Source organism: Eriocheir sinensis, chromosome 52, assembly GCF_024679095.1.
Source record: "Eriocheir sinensis breed Jianghai 21 chromosome 52, ASM2467909v1, whole genome shotgun sequence".
In the NCBI taxonomy this organism is placed as follows: Eukaryota; Metazoa; Arthropoda; class Malacostraca; order Decapoda; family Varunidae; genus Eriocheir; species Eriocheir sinensis.
In genome coordinates, this window is record NC_066560.1 from 8,483,780 (window position 1) to 8,500,042 (window position 16,263).

The window sequence follows — 16,263 nt, forward strand, 5'->3', positions numbered from 1 at the left end:
GGAAAGTAAATGAAGTAAAAGAAGATAAAGAGAGAAATGAAGGAAGGGAGAGAATGTAAATGAAGGGTAAAGGAAGGGAAGTAGGGGAGGAAAGGGAAGTGGGAAAAATGGTAGTAATTAGAAGGGAGGATAAGAGTTGGGTATTAAAGGAGGGAAATAAAAGAGAAAGAAATACTGAAAAAGAGATAGAGATAGAAGAGGGAGGGCATGCAGTTATGATTAGAGAAAAACACACACACACACACACACACACACACACACACACACACACACACACACACACACACACACACACACGAGGTCAAGTAGAAACAGCAGGAGGCTTAGTTATGGAGGCGGCAGGCTGGGGAACGTCACAGGCTGGACGGCTGAATAGGCTGGCTGACGAGGCTGAATGCATGGCTGACCGACTGGCTGGCTGACTGACTGAGCTGGCAGACAAGGTAGATAGATAGAAAGGTAGGTAGGCTGACTGACTGACTGAGTGGCTGGCTGACTGATTACGTATATTGGCAGATTCGTTGAATGTATGGCTGAATGACTGACTGGCATGCTGGTTGACTGAATGATTGTGTGACTGGCTGACTGAGTGACCGAGTGGCTGACTGAATCCATGACTGGCTGACTGGATGGCTGACTGTTTGGTTTGCTGACTGATTGGTAAACTGGCTGACTGACAAACTGACTGACTAGCTGACTGGTTGGCTGACCGAGTGACTGGATGACTGACCGAGTGACTGGATGACTGACCGAGTGACTGGATGACTGACCGAGTGACTGGATGACTGACCGAGTGACTGGATGGGATGTTGGATGCCCTGAACAACCACAACACCCACCACTACCACCACTGCCACCACACGCGACCTCCTTCACACCACCACCACCACCAGCACCAGCACCACCGCCACCGCCACCGCCCTCGACAAGCCAGCCGGCCGAATGTCTCTCGAAATCAAATCAGCCGGTCTGTGAAAGCCTGTCACTGTGTTTCAGGGAGGCAAGCCGTGTCCAAATTCAAAATCGACGGACGAACCTGCGTTTTAATCTAATAACGCGGAGGCTCTGATGGACCGGCCGACACTGGCCCGAGTTTTTGTCTGTTACATATATATTTGTTTTTTTCTAACGCTGGAAAAACTAACTCGGAAATATTGTGTTGGTTGCGGGGTGAGGGGCGCGGCGAGGCGGTGGGCGGGCGGGTGGGCGGGCAGGCGGAAAGGCAGGGTGAGCAGGTAGGATGTCAGGTAGGCAGGCAGGTAAAAAATGGGAAGGTGGAAATGTTGGTAGGTAGAGAGTGGTTGGTAGGGAAGCAGGTGGAAAGACAATCAGGTACGCAGGTATGTCACGTAGGCAGGTAACAAGCGGGAAGGTGGAGAGGTAGGTAGATTTTGGTAGGTTAGGTAAGTGGGCAGGTTAGTTGCAAGGTAAATGCGTTGGTGAGTTAAAGGTAGAATGTAAGGTAGATAGGTAAATAAAAAAAGGTAAGTGGATTGAAAGAATTTTGTAAGTAGATTGATAGAAAGGAAAAAAAGGCGAGTTGAAATGTAGGTAAGTAGGAGAATAGGTTATAGGTAGGTATAGGTAAGTAGACACGGTAGGTTAATTAGGTAGATATGTAGATAGATATGAAAGGAGGTAGAATGATAAAGAAAAATGGTAGTTTGGTAGGCAGGAAGGTAGGTAGATGGAAAGGTAGATTGATGGGTAGACAGGTAAGCATAATTAAAGTGAAAGGAGTGAGAGTAGCCAACAGGTGAGAATAATAGGCATAGAGTTGTGATTATTATTTGTTTTGATTTATCCTTTTTTATTCGTCCGTCTGTCTGTCTATCTGTGTCTGTCTTTCTGTCTGTCTATTTGTTTACCTGTTTATCAATCTGTCTGTGTCTGTCTGTCTCTCTGCTACTTTTATTTTTCTTCAACTCTGTCTCTACACACATACACACACATATACACACACAGAACCCCCCAGAACCCCCCTTCTCCCCCAATCCCTCCCATACGCAACCTCCCTTCCACTTCCCCCCCCCCCACCCCCACACACACTATCTCCCTTCTCCAGCATCATCTAACAGCCCCCGCCAAGGAGAGTAAGAAAACATAGGCCGGATAGCATCTTTCATAAACGGTGCGAGGGAGGGAAAAAAAAAGACACTATTTTCCCCCGAACTTATTAAATGAAGGGGAGCGTCGAGGAGGGGGAGGAGGAGTAGGAAGGGGAAGCTGTTTACTCTCTCTACGAAGCCAAACAGACACGGGGGGAGGAAATATCCTGTAATGGGAAACTATCTTATTTTGCTTTCCTTCACACACACACACACACACACACACACACACACACACACACACACACAGCTTACCGTTTTCTCCTTCTGTCCGTTTCATCCCCCTTTCTCCCTCTTCTCTTCAGTCCCACTTTCTCTCTCGCTCTCTCTCGCTCTCTCTCGCTCTCTGTCCATTTTCTTTTTTTTTTTCAATGTTATGTAAAATTTAGTTCGTCTGTTGTTCGCTTTCTTCATTGTTGTTGTTGTTGTTTTGGCTGTTTACTAGTACGATTATGTTTGCTGTTTGTTTACGTGTAGTTATGTGGTTATTTGTTTGTTACTGTTCTTGTTTTTGTTTTTCTTGTTATTACTATTGCTTCTCTTGATACTATTGTTGTTATTATTACTATCATTATTATCGTACGTCATTTTGCCAACAAACAAACAAAAAAGAACCAATAATGAATTTAATCGGATATGAACAAATTAACAACAAAAATAACGAGAGAGAGAGAGAGAGAGAGAGAGAGAGAGAGAGAGAGAGAGAGAGAGAGAGAGAGAGAGAGAGAGAGAGAGAGAGAGAGAGAGAGAGAGAGAGAGAGAGAGAGATGGGGAGGATATACGAGGGGGCCGCGGTATTGAGAGAGGCTGGTCGATGGGGTGAAAGATGGGGAGGCTTCTGGTATGGGCACGTGGGGAGATGGGGAGGGGAGGAAGGGGGAGGGAAGAAGAGAGAAGGGGGTAGGGGAGGAGGGGATGGGGAGGTGAGAGGATGGATGGCGTAACATGGGACCGAGTGTGTTTATGGAGGAGGGGGAGGAAGAAGGAGGAGGAGGAGGAGGAGAGGGGGGGGGGGGAGGGAGGATAAAGAAGAACGTGAAAAAGTGGATAAAAAAGATAATGGGAACAAGGAGAGACGATAAAGAAGGAGAAAACTAGGAGAATAGGAGGAGGAGGAGGAGGAGAAGACAAAGGAGGAGGAGGAGGAGGAGGAGAAAAAAAAGTAAAGCAGAAAAAAAGATAATGACGAGGACGAGAAAAAAAAATGTAAACAGGAAGAAAAAAATGAAGGATGCGATGAAGAAAAAGGAGAGAAAGAGGAGGAGGCAGAAAAGGAGGAAGAAAAAACAAAAACAAGAGTAACGAAGATAAAAATGAGATCGACAAGAAACAAAAAATAAGAGGAAAAAAAAGAAAGAAGAGGCAGAAAAGGAGGAAGAAATTCTTTATAATTCCCCTAAAATCCTCTAAACATCACACAAAAAAAACATATCATATAATCCATACGAAGCACATCACCACGTCCTAAAATATAACCTAACAAAAGAAAAAGATAATTGCATAAAACTTTAAAAATAGAGGAAAGGAAGGTAAATCACGTGACCAGTAATAGCAAGGCGGTAGTAGAAAGGAGTGAAGGAAAGGAAGGGTGGAGGAGTTGGTGGAAAGAAGGGAAGAGGGGAGGAGTGAAGGAGAGGAGGGATGGGAGGAAGGAAAAGAAAGAAGGATGAAGAGGAAATGGAGTAAAGTAAAGAGCGAGAAGTGATAATGGAGGAAAAAAAAAGAGGGAAGGAGAGAAGAGGTAGTTAGATAATCATAAGAAAATGTAATAGAAGGGAGAAGAAGAAAGACTAAAAAAAGAAGGATGAAGAAAAAATGAAGTACAGCAAAGAGTGAGAGAAGTTGATGGGGGGAAAAAGAAAAGAGGGAGGGAGAGGAGGGTAATTCATCAAAGGAGGTAAAGTAACAGAACAGAAGGGAGAAGAAAGAAGAAGGGAGACTTAAAAAAAGATGGATGAAGAGGAAATGAAGTACAGCAAAGAGTGGAAGAAGTTAATGGGGGAAAAAGAAGGAGGGAGGGAAGGTAATTCATCAAAGAAGGTACTTAATTGTAATAGAAGGGAAAAGAAAGAAGGGAGACAAAAAAAAAGATGAAGAAAAAAATGAAGTACAGCAAAGAGTGGGAGAAGTTAATGGGGGAAAAAGAAGGAGGAAGGGAAGGTAATTCATCAAAGAAGGTAGTTAGTTAGGTAATCAAAAGGAATTGTAATAGAAGGGAAAAGAAAGAAGGGAGACTAAAAAAAAAAGAAGGATGAAGAAGAAATGAAGTACAGCGAAGAGAAATTAATGGAGGAAAAATAAGAGGGAGGGAAAAAGAGGTAATTCATCAAAAAAGGTAGTTATTTAGGTAATCAAAAGGAAATGTAATAGAAGAGAAGAGGAACGAAGGAGATTGAAGGGGCTATTACACTGGGCAAATTTTCCGCGGATCTTCAGTCAAGCCACGATTTCCGCTGGCGTGGTTCTCATATTTGCGTGGTTTTCTGACGCGTACACGATCTTCCAAAGCTACGGTAGATTTCACTGAAGACGACGGTATCACTCATCATCTTCATCAGCAGCAATAACAACAAACAATTGAGAACCACGCCAGCGGAAATCGTGGTTTGACTGAAGATCCACGGAAAATTTGCCCAGTGTCATAGCCCTTAAAAAATCTTTCCTTCTTCGTTCCTCTTTTCTTCTATTACATTTCCTTTTGATTACCTAACAAACTACCTTCTTTGATGAATTACCTTCCCTCCCTCCTTCCCACTCTTTTTTTCCTCCATTATCACTTCTCACTCATTGCTCTACTAGGAATTGAGGTCGATACTGGCGCCATCTCGCGGGCTGAAGAATGAAGTATCTCCCCCTTCCAGTAACACTTCTAATATTTATTCGATTTTTTTTTTAAACATCGTATTAGTATTTAAGTTATGTGACTCATTTGGCTTTTTTTTATTAAGTTTTGGGGCGTAGTTAGTTACAAGTATTTGATTTTTACACCGTTAAGTCGATATACCACAAACTCTTTCATAAGAAAAAGTGAAAAAAATCAACAAAACCTCCTCACCTCGTCTTGAAAAACAGATCAAAAAAGACAAATCAGCCACGTTACTGTTGAAGACTTACACGAAGTTTGAAAGTCAGGCGATAGCATAAAAAATAACACGTAACAATAACGAGGAATTAAACTTGAATCACTTGAGTATGTTTAAAAGTAAGGCAGGAATGTGGAGAGAAGGGAGGAGGGAGAAACGAGGGAGGGGAGGGAAAAGGGGAGAGAACGGGTGCAGGAGGAGGAGTGAAAGAGGGAGGGAAGGGGGAGAGGAGAGGAGGTAAGGATGGAGGGTGGGGAGAGAGAGGGTTATGAAGAGGGGGATATGAGGAGGAGGAAGTAGTGTAGAAAAGGGGAGAGGGAAAAGTGAGGGACGATGGGGGGGAGAGAGGGCTTGGGGGTAAGAAAAGATGTGGAAGGGGAGGGTAAGGGTGGAGGGGGATTGGGGGAGGAGGAGGAAGTGCTGGAATGGGTGGATGGTAGTTAGAAGAGAGGGAGGGAGGGTGAATGAGCGAAGGAGGAGGTAGTGCGGGAGGAGAGGAGACATGAGTAGGGGGAAGGGGGGGGAGGGTGTACGTATAAGTAACGATATCGAGACGCACACATTAACTATCCGCGGAGCTTTTGGTAAAATTATTAAGACTCGTGCGGTCTTTTTATGTCACCATGTATTACACAAACGAATAGTCAGTGCCTTGTACTAACCTTGAAACCTTTTGGAAAATTATATCAAAAGATTTTATTAATCAAAGCCAGTCTTTTAAATATCTGCACCAGCGCAGCGCGACAGCCGTCAAAGCCGCGGCTCACCACCATTAAACTGGCCCAGGGAGTGCTTACGTTGTTAACGAGGGGTCTTGGCCCCCCATCGACCCCTCGAAAACATCAAGACAGATGAATATATATGTAACCTCCTAACGGAGGAACTTCGGCGCCCTCGACCCCCTGTTTCCATATTTCGTCTCATTGGGCTGTACGTACCTCACCCAATAAAAACACCTCTTGAAGGCTTCATATTACAGCTTCCACCACAGGTGCAGCAGATAACGGTATTAGGAAGAACACTGTTCTCGGAAATACCCTTCAGCCATTAGAATCATCTTCAAAAACAGTTTTTCAGAGAAATAACAATCCGTGCCCCACCGTAACAAAATACTAATTCAAACTGACGGTCTCGTCCCGCCTTGGCTGGAGGGTCTGATGTGATAGGCCGCCGCGAGTCACGTGACAAGGCAGACGTTTCACTAGGTGGCCACCCGTGGCGCTGTGTGTCAGAGGGAGGGGGGGAGTGTTGATGGCGACGGGTGGCGTTTTTTTTATTTTTTATCCATAAATATAATTATGCGATTTTGATCAAAGTAATAGATTTCCGGACACGAGTAGACGCAACACTATACAGTAAGCCAAGATTTTAAAGAAAAATTCTAGTAGCGATTGTGTGGCGGTACATACACGACTCCGGCATGATACCCAAGCTTTCAAACGTCGTATCAGTGTTTAATAGTTACGCGGCTAGCTAGGCTTTTTAATTCCTTTATAGGGGACGGAGTTAGCTACAAGTGTTGGGTTTTGACACATGTGAGTTGACTTATTACAAACTCTGGCGTACAAAAGTGACCTATAAAAAAATTAACTAGCCACGCCTTCAATAACTTACCACCTACTTTTTTTTAGTAGTTCCCCATCATCAAACGCCTGCTTCAGTCACTCCCCCCCCCCCCCCTCCTATTTAACTATCACTATTAATTACACTATCATAACTTCCTATTAACACAACGGCAACGCGTAATTTTTTTTCTTCTATTCATACTCACTAATTCACTACCAGTCCTAACTCGCCATCATTATCATTAACTCACCATCAATAGTCATCTTAAACAACATCTTCGTTATCTATTCATTCTTTCCTGTCAAACATCACTTACTTCTTTCTCACATTCTCCTTCACTCATTCGCTCACTATCATCTCATTTCACCACCATCATCATCAGTATCGTCATTTCACCTTCACCTTCCTCAGTATGTATCACTTTCACCCATCCATTCATGCAGCATAATCACCACTAGTTATACTCACCATCAGTCACTCACTCATCATCACTCACCTTCACTAATCACTTTTTAAATTGTGATCACATTCTCACCTCACCATTTCTCACACACACACACTCCACAATCATCATCTCACCATATCCTCACTAAATCACTATCCTATCTCTTCACTACAATCATCTCTCCTTATTACAATTATCACAATCATATCTCACTACAGTCACCACAATCGCTTCATTTCAAGGCGTCACCATGCACCAAGTTACCAGGGACGAGTCACTCACCAAGGCATAGAGGGAGAAGGGAGGGGAGAGGGAGGAGGAAGGGGAGAAAGAGGGACGGGAAGGGGCCAGGAGTAGGGGAAGGAAGGATGGTGATGACCCGTTTGTCTCACCTCCCACTTACCACCACTCACCATTCCTCGGCGTCCTCCTCCTCGCTGGGTGCCTCGGTGTGGTGACAAAGCTGGGAAGGGGCTGTAAGGTCATCGGTCACCAGGGAAAGCGCAAATCACAGAACACAAGACAGACAGACACTCACCCCGCGTCACGCCCGGCTAAGGGTCAGCCGCGCACTGCCTTCGCTACGTGACTCTCCTCTCCTCAATGCTTAGCTCCGGCTCACGGTTCTTATAAAAGTTTCATTGGCTTGGTATTAATTGTTCTCCGGTAAGGATCAATCTGTTGTGGTATCTTATGGGTGATGAGCAAAGACGCTGTGTTGTTGTTGATGGTAATGATATCTTGACTTTGATTTTAATTTTAAGTAGATGGTTTATGAAGCAAGTGAGCTGATTCGGGACACGTGAACGAGACAAGTGTAGCTGCTTCCTTTATTCATCTTCCAAACAGCTGTGAATGCCTGCAGGTGAGGATGTGAGTGAGTGAGGGGTGAGTGAGGAGTGTGTGTTGGGTGTGCGTGGGTGTGTGGGGTGCATGGGCCAGATCAGTGAACCATGTGGTCCGAGACAAGTGCTTCGGAACTTCGGGGGAGGAGTTTGCTGGGCCATAGTGTGTGTGTGTGTGTGTGTGTGTGTCCTCAGACGAAGGCCATGTTCCTTGTAAGGAGGGGACAACATAATTATAATCTAAGGAGGGCAGGAGGGCGGGAAGGAGCGGGGGCGGGCGCTCCGAGACGACGCCTCGGAGCCTCGGGATAAGAGAGTGATCAAGACCATAGTTTAAAACACGTTTATTTTTGGAAAAATCATATACACAATACCCAGCATTTAATGCTTTCATTGAATGCAGACTGGAAAGAAGAATTTCGATAACGGATCAACTAAATTCTTATGATTCTATTATAAGAGCTAAAAAATGTATTTTACAGAATTGCAGACATTTTGAACTTTGTTGTAACAATGTTTTCTTCATGAGAAGTTGAATTTAGGATACAAATATACAACCACTGTAGAAATGTCACTCTACACTGCAGTCACGGGAAGAGTCACTGGCAGAGGGAACGTCCAGTATGTACAAAAAACAAGGGAAAGCGGCTCAGAAATCGGATAGATTTTTACTACTACACAGTTACCTAACCATACGGGGTCCACTGACGCCAAAAACATCTTTATAAGATTACAATGTGGCAACACAACAGCACAGGAATAAGATAAACTATTTCGGTTGTTTTCCTTCTTCAGAATTCGTATAATGAGCAGGTGAAAAAAAAGAATATAAGTATGGCAAAATGGAACTCAAAAATATGTTAAAGAGGATCAAATACCAAGAAAGCAACAGAGTGGAAGTCTCCTGCGAGCCCTGCCTGTCTGCCTGCTGCCCCGCGCCAACACGCGGCAGTGTTCCAATGAGTCAAATTGTGTTGAATTTCCTCCACAACTCTCGTGCTGCAAGACTCTGACTCAGCTCCATAAAGAGACAATGCTATTCACTCAAGGCTTCTCCTCCCAGCGGCTGTCCAACACTCCTCGAAGCACGGCGGCGATCCATCAAAGTCTTGACTCAGCCGGAACAAGACAATTTTGCAGCCTCAATTTTGTCCGCCCTCTTTGTGTGTGTCTACCAGAAGACTTCATCATACGGGAGAGGAAATAAAATAAAAAGAGGCGGTAATGATATACACAGAAAACAAAATAAAATAATGACAATAATGATAATAAAACGAGACAAAAAAAGAGAGAAAGCAGTACTCAATCCTCTTTTTTATAAATCGCCGGAAGTGAGCGCGCGAAAGATTATTTATTTTTTTTGTCAAGGGTCGGTCAGCTGTACAATCAGCTGGCCGCCGCTGCCCACCGCCTCCCGCATGGCTGCCTCAGCTGCGCTATAGCGGCACGCTGGTCAGCGCTAACACAGAACATCACAGAAATAATATCGATATTGCTGCAAGTGTGGAAAAGGTGTTTTGGTTATTTTAGTATTTTTTATGTAATATTAACTTCTTGCTTGATTTATTTATTTTATTTATTTATTTTATGTATTTATTTATTTATTTACCTTTAGGTTTAATGTTACCTATGATACAAAGTTAAGTAGGAGTAGCGGCGAGTCCCGGGCCATCACTGTACACACACACACACACGCACGCACACACGCACGCACACTATTGCCAGACCCCGCCGATACGTATACCTTACAAAAGTGTTGTGGGGGGTCGTCACACGGGGGTGGCAATACTTACTCCCTCCATGGTGGACTACTGAAGTGGAGGAGGAGGAGGAGGAGGAGAGAGATGAGGAGGGAAGAATGAGGAGAAGAAAGGATGGAATATGGGTGCGGTAGGTAAGGGCGGTGAAGAGAGAGGAAGAGAAGTAGAGATGGAGGTGACGAGGAACTGAAGCGTATGAGGGAGAGAAGAACGATGAAGAAGAAGAGGAGGAGGAGGAGGAGGAGGATAAAGATAAGGCCAAAGAGATAGGAGAGGAAGATAAAAGTATATGCAAGAGGAACAGAGAAGAGACGAATGAGGTGTAGAAAGGAGGAAACGGAGATGGAGCACAAGAGAGAGAAAGACGGAGAAAAATAATAGACGGAGGTGGAAAAGATTGTTGTAAGAGTATGTTGGGTCGAAGGAGGAGGAGGAGGAGGAGGAGGAGGAGATAAGATAGGAGAGAGTAAAAAATGAGGAAGGGAAGGCGAGTGGTGATGGTGGTGGTGGTGGCGGTGGTGGTGGTGGTGATGGTGGTTGGGACTCTCTCCACTAAAGCATTAACATTTATATTTATTGGTATCTTCACCGTAGTCTATATTTTTCCTCCTATACTGTTTTTTTTCCTCGGACCACAGTCGTAGTAACATCAGTTTGCAAAATCGAGGTATATTACTTTTTTATTCGACAGTCTGTTTAACTTATTTTTCACCTCCTTTCTCTCTCTCTCTCATGCTCTCTTACTCTCTCTATTTACCCATTGTTCCCCCACGCGACGCGCAGGGGGGAGAACAGCCCCCCGCGGTCAGGTCCGGTGGGTGCGCCAAGTCAACTCGTAATATACAAGATGATAACTTCAATCGTATACAGGATTCACAAGTCGTATACAGAGTCACATTATCCTGTTCTTTCTCCTATAACAAAAATGCACGTCTGGCTCTGTGGTTGGCGAGTGTGTGTGTGTGTGTGTGTGTGTGTGTGTGTGTGTGTGTGTGTGTGTGTGTGTGTGTGTGTGTGTGTGTGTGTGTGTGTGTGTGTGTGTGCTTTGAGGATGGGGTAGATCACAGGAAATTATGTTATGATCTGAACGAACGGTGCGTGAGTGTGTGTGTGTGTGTGTGTGTGTGTGTGTGTGTGTGTGTGTGTGTGTGTGTGTGTGTGTGTGTGTGTGTACACTGTGGGTCACCACCGTGCGGGGTCATCCTGCCATCACACTTTTCCTGAGTTTGGGGTCACAGAGGCGAGCCAGGTCATCTGAGGTCACGTCTGACCCGACCTGTGGAGCGTCACGGCGGTGTGGGCCTCGGGGGGGTGGGGTGCGTCACCTGTGCTGTTACCACCGGCGGCTGCTCGGCGTCACCGCTGCACCGCCCGCGGCTCCCGGCGGTGATCGGACTCGTGAACAAAACGGGTTCTGGTGCAACACAATAATATACATATCACGTCACGGTACTCGCGGCGCCCGGGACACGCGGCGCACGGCACTGGAGGCGCAGCAGGCCCGGGGCGGCGGCCTGCTGGGCGCAGCTGCGGCACCGGCGGGGTGCCGCCGCCGCTGCTGCTGCTGCTGCCGCGTTGTGTCCGGTGGTGTGGAGGTGGTGGTGTTGGTGGTGGTGTTGTGACGTCACGGGGAGGAGCGACTCCCGGTGCTCTGGTCCTTGTGACGCCCTCGGAGGTTACTGCTTCTGCTGCTGCAATGCTTCTGACGTCACGCTGCTGCAGCGACGCCCCGCGCAGGCTGGTGGTGAGGTGTTGAGGTGATGATGATGATGATGAGCCACAACAGTAGCGGCGGCGGCGGGGAGGGTGTCATGCCCTGCCCGGCCCCGCCCTGCCACGCCCCTGCCCAGGCCGCGCCACCGTCCTCACCCCTGCCAGTCCTCACAAACGTAAACGCGCGAGACACCAAGAATATGTACACAGTTCCCCTGACGCCGCCGCCGCGCGGGGCACGCGCGCCGCGGGGCACCGGCCGCCGGCGGGGCACACAGTCCTGTCTGTCGCCGGCGGCCGCCACACTACACCACTGGGGACTCGGCGCGGGGCTGCTCGTGGCTCAGGGCATCGGGGACACCACGCTCACGCTACTTGACCGCTACACGCTGCAAGGCAACACACGGGGCATCAGAACACTGCTTGGCCGTCACTGATTTATCACCAATAATATCACACACTTAACTGTAGATTCTTATAGTCAGCACGCATCAGGGGGATGCTCCCCCCGACCACGCCCCATCCCCCACCCAGGCACTCACCGGACCTATAGATGATGAGGGTAGTTGTATGCGGCCGCCGGGTGTCCGTAGTAGGCGGCGGCGGCGGCATGGTCGGTGTAGGGGTCTGAGGCGCGGAACATGTGCTGCTGGCCGTCCATCATGTAGCCCATGGACGCCGCATCGGGGGAGTAGGCGCCGGCCGGACCTGGAAAGTGCGGCACTGTGGCCAACATGTTTATTACCTCGGTGCTCCGCGTTAGTGGCTACCTACGCTGCCTACTCCGCCCTGACTCGGGCTGACCGCCAAGGGGCGCTGCTACTGAAGGGCTACTGAAGGGGATGCGACGAGACGGAAGGAAAGATGTAGTGAAGTGATTATTGGGCTGACTACTGCCTGCAAAATGCCTTAACTGATACCCTACTTGTGGCTACTGAATGCATGATTGATAGAGATAATTGGATAGAGAGAGAGAGACTCCATTCCCTTCCATGACTCCTGAGGGCATGTGAAGCTTCCCCCGCTCCCTCCTCCCCCTTCAATATGAGAGATTAATCACCGGGAGCGTGTGACTGAGGAGCAGGAGAAAAAGAAAGAGAGAAAAACCCCGCCGAAAAAATAAACAAAGGGAGAACCGACCAACAAACAAACACACACACACACACACACACAGAGCTTTCATTGTTTGCAAGCGGCTGAAAGTCAAATGAAACACACACACACACACACACACACACACACGGACATGCCCCCCCCACCACAGCCTCACATCTCCTCCACCTCTCCTCTTTCTCCACCTCCATTCCTCCTCCTCCACCTTCACCTGACTTTTCACTCGTAGACAATTTTAGTGAAATGAAGAGAGGCCGCCCTAGGCAAGAGACCGACAAAAGAGGGCGTTGGTGTCTTTGTCTTCGTAATAATGGATCTGTGCCGCCGAGCAAGACCGGACTGTTTCCCATAACGTCCAAAGACAACAATGCTTTGCCGTCTTTGTCTTTCTCTTCCTCAATGGCAGCGAGTTCTGAGATTTGGTGTTGAAGGCTCGTTGTAATGGAGGAGGAGGAGGAGGAGGAGGAGGAGGAGGATGGAAGGATGAAACAAAACAAGCAAAAGGAAATCTGAAGAGAGAGAGAGAGAGAGAGAGAGAGAGAGAGAGAGAGAGAGAGAGAGATAAAACATTGAAAAAGGGAAGATGAAATGACTGTAACAAAGACGCACACACACCCACACCCACCCACCCACACACACACACACACACACACACACACACACACACACACACACACACACACACACGAGATAACGAACAGAGACTAAAGTAAAAACGAAACAAAACAGAAAACGCAAAATCCATCCCAAATGAAACTGGAAAACAAAATAAGAAAAAAAAAGATGAAAGATGAAACAGAGACTACACAAGAGGAAATAATAATAATAATAAAAATAATACAGAAAACAGAGAGAGAGAGAGAGAGAGAATGGTGAGGATTAAGAAGAGAAATAGGAGGAGGAGGACCATCGGAGGAGGGAGACGAAGAAGAAGAAGAGGAGGAGGAGGAGGAGGAGGAGGAGGAGGAAAAATAGAGATAGAGAAAGAGAAAACGTAGTAAGTACCCAACGTTTCTTCCCTCCCTTTCTCTATCCATCCCCTCCATCCCTCCCCTCCCCCTCCCCTCCCCTAGCCAATCCGTCATGGGCTGTCAAAATGCATAAAAGTCCACAGCCTACCCCTCCCAGGCCTAAGAGGATTTCTCAATCAGCTGATGAGGATCTCCCCTTCGGCTACTGCTGGAGGCGAGAACCTGAGACGAGGGGGGAGAGGGAGAGGAGAGGAGAGGAAGGGAGAGGGGAGTGGGAGTGAAGGGAGGGAGGGGAAAGTGCTTGGAAACAGGGTGGGAAGGGGAGACGCCGAGGGAAGGGGAGGGAAGGGAGGGAGATGAGGGAGGGGGAGGGAAGGAAGGGAGATGAGGGAGGGGGAGGGAAGAGGGAGAAAGATATTGAATTGGGAGGAATGGGAAGTGTGTTTGGAGGAAGGGAGGGGGAAAGGGAGAGTGAGGAAGAGTTGTGGAAGGGAGAGAAGGAGGAAAGGGAGGAGGGGATAGTGCTTGGAAATAGGGAGGGAGGGGGAGACGGAGAGTGAGCAGAGGAAGGGAGAAGAAGTGAAGGGAGTTGGGAAGTATATCGATAAGGAAGAAGGGGAAAAGAATGATAGGGAGGAGAAAGGGAGAGGGAGAAGTAAAGGGATAGAAAGAAGGGAGAGTAATAATGAGAATAATGAGAAATAGACGATGAAAACAAGAACTCTGAATGAGGAAAATGAGAAATGACACAATAAATAAGAGATGAAAACAAGAACTCTGAATGAGGAAAATGAGAAATGACACAATAAATAAGAGATGAACATGACGAGAAAATGAATGAAAGTGACTTGAGGAATGATGAAGAGAAAATGAATGAGAAAATAATAATAATAATGCTACCACTTGCTAAGATATCAAATGACTAATCTTATCAAATACTGAAACTAAAAATACCAAGACTTGAGTATACCCTGAAAACCCATGAAGAGAAAACGGAAGAAGGGGTAAAGGAGAATGGGAGAAGAGTGCATGGAGGGACGAGATAGTGACAGGGAGATAATGATGGATAGGTCAACACCATCACCATCCCCATCTTTCAACTCTCACCCCCCACACGCACACATCCCGTTTTCTTCACCCCTCATCACACCCCTTACTGCAAACAATATATGGTCTTAGTTTACTTATTCTATACTACAAACTACAAACAAATGCTCACGCCCTTGCACACACCAGGGACAGTGTTGGTGAGGGGTGTGTGAGGTGCAAACAGGCAACACTACGTCTACGGGGCAATACATGCAACACACGAACACAAGCAACACAGGCGGTGGTATAGGGTATGCATGCAGGGGTTTGGGTTGGCTTGGAACGCATATAGACACAGCAACACAACAGAAACAACAACATAGCAACATATGAGTCATTGTAACACTCCTGAGGGAAGGAACGCTTGGTTAGTATTGGTATTGTTGTTATTGTTGTTGTTATGATTACTCTTGTTTTTGTTTTTCTTTATTTTGTTGTTGTTTTTCTTTGAGTTGTTCTTTGTTGCGATTCGCTGAACGATGCTTTTTAAAATGTTACTTCGCGTTGCAGGTCATCTCGGAAGAACAACAACAACAACAAAAAAGAAAAAGCGAGTTACTGAAAGACTAAGAAAATAAATCATGTAATTAGTTGATCGATTTATTGTTTTGTTTTTTCGTTTTCTTTTTGTCAACCTTAATTTTCTTTTGTTTTGGTCGCAGATGAAGTTCCGATTTTTCTTCTTGTATTTACGTCTTATTGATTTATTTGTCTTAATATAATTTTTTGTTTTTGTTTTTTGAGAGAAGTGGAAATAAGGATCTGGGGGTAAGAGAGAGAGGAAAAATAGTTCATCTCTCTCTCTCTCTCTCTCTCTCTCTCTCTCTCTCTCTCTCTCGTCACAGGCTCCTCCATGGCACAGTTTTTCCCCTCTCGCGACCACCTTTCCCCTCCCTTCCTCTCCCCTGCCCCCTCTTCCCCCTTCCCCCTTCCATTTATATTCCCCATCACCTCACGAAATGTCCCTCCCCTCCCCTCTTCTTCCCTCTCTTCTTCTTCCCCCTTCTCCCTTTCCTCCACCTATTCACACACCCATACATTCCTCCCTCTCTCCAATACCTGTATCCATTTTCTCTCTCCCTCTCCCTCTATGCTTTTCTCTCCACTTCTCTCCTTCTCTTCCCTCTTCCTTCCTCTCTTCCTCAGCTCCTCCACTATACTCATTTCCTCTTGTTCATGTTCTTTCCCTCCACTTCTAATATTCCTCTTCCTCTTACTCTTTCTCTCCTCTTCCCTCTTCAGTTCCTCCTTTATTCTCCTTTCCTCCTGCCAATATTCTTTCCCTCCACCTCCACCATACTCCTCCCTTCACTCCTCCCACTCTCTCCTCCTCCTCCTCCTCCTCCCTCCCACTCACTGCACTATCCTAACACAACAATCAGGCATACCTCTAATTAATGACACTGTTTACCTGCCAGACTACCTCCCCCCCCCCTCCCCCCACCCCCGGCACACACAAGCGGTGGAGTAACTATAAATAAAAGTGCCCGATGCGTTTTTGTTTCTCGTTCAATAGATGGCGCTGGAGAGAGAGAGAGAGAGAGAGAGAGAGAGAGAGGTAAAGTTTCCT